The sequence below is a fragment of the Pteropus vampyrus genome, unplaced genomic scaffold, assembly GCF_000151845.1.
Source record: "Pteropus vampyrus isolate Shadow unplaced genomic scaffold, Pvam_2.0 Scaffold1, whole genome shotgun sequence".
In the NCBI taxonomy this organism is placed as follows: domain Eukaryota; kingdom Metazoa; phylum Chordata; class Mammalia; order Chiroptera; family Pteropodidae; genus Pteropus; species Pteropus vampyrus.
The window spans coordinates 42,115,199-42,116,808 of record NW_011888782.1 but is presented as its reverse complement, the minus strand read 5'-3'; positions in this window follow the sequence as shown (position 1 = coordinate 42,116,808).

The window sequence follows — 1,610 nt, the reverse complement described above, 5'->3', positions numbered from 1 at the left end:
TTCTGCAGGATCCCAACTCAGACCCAACCAGTTAAAGGAAAAAGAAAAAAAGCCACCACAATAAGAAAATTTTTTCAAACTTAGCCCCATTATTTTCATCCCTTTAATCCTAACATGTGAGATGTTCTTGGACAATGGTAAGAGAAAAAAAACACAATCCTTCCCAGTACAGGAATTTATTTAACTTCTTGTCAATTAACAAGTCTTAGATTGATCTGGAAGACAACATCAAGCATGATTGTATATGAGAACAGACTTGCAAATTAAGACAGGCAGTCTGTGCACGTCAGAATTCAAACCAATCCACTAAGCCACTAATGACTTACCAAAACCAAAACATGAGACCACCATGAATATTATATGTATGTGTAAGTATGTGTGGGTGTGAGTATACCCCACATATATAACCACTTCCTGATTCTACACTCATATTTAGTATATTTGTATCCCAGCAGTTAACAAGAAAAGGCAGTGAAAAAATGAGGCAACCCCTTATAGACAAAATGACTGGTAATGTCTGAGGAGGCTATCTACACAGCAGTTAAAGAGAAATGAAAGCAAGAACTTTTAAAAATCACTTTCTCATGGACAATAGACTAGTGGTTACCAGAGGGGAGGTGGGAGGTAGAGGGGGTAAACGGGGTCAAATATGTGGTGACAGAAAGAAATCTAACTATGGCCAGTGAACATAATGCAATATATATATATATATCGTACTGTTGAGTTGTACACCCGAAACTTACTGGATTTCGTTAACCAATGTCAACATTAAAAATTAATTAATTAATTAATTTCAAAACAAAAAAATCACTTTCTGAAGTTTGTAATGATACTACGGTACAACAGTTACTAACAAATCGTTATATCCATGTCAATCTAGAACAGTGGTTCTCAGCCAGGGGCCATTTGCAATGTCCAGAGATATGTTTGGTTGTCACAACTAGGGGGCATGTAGTAGGGGGGTCACAACTGGCATTTAGTGGGTAGAGGCCAGGGACACTAAACAATTCTACAGGACAGCCCCCCATGACAAAGGCATATCTGGCAAAAAATGTCAGTAGCACTGAGATTGACAAGCCCTGTTCTAGAAACTTGAAAAACAGAGCATATGAAATATAATTGCATGCTTGAAGTGGTTTATTTAGAAGAGAGAAATATGTAAATACAAAAGTACTTATAAAATGTATATCAGACTATCTCTCAAGAATGTTGCCCCAGAAATGTTTTCACTACCTGCAATGGTTAATTTTATGTGTTAACTCGACTGGAATACAGGGTACAACATAGTTGATCAAATATTATTCTAGGTATTTCTGTGAGGGTGTTTTTGAATGAGATTAACATTTAAATTGGCGAACTTTAGTAAAGCAGATTGCTCTTCATAATGTGGGTGGGCCTCATTCTGTCAGTTGAAATCCTGTTAAACAGGACAAAAGTTGAGTGCCCCCTCCTGCGGCCCCGCAACCGAGCAAGAGAGAATTCTGCCTTCCAACTGAAATAGCTCTCCCTGGCTAATGGCCTTCAAACTGGGACATTGGCTCTTCCTAGTTCTATAGCAGCTTTTGGCCTTCAGACTCAAACTGGGACATCAGCGCTGCAGATTTTAGACT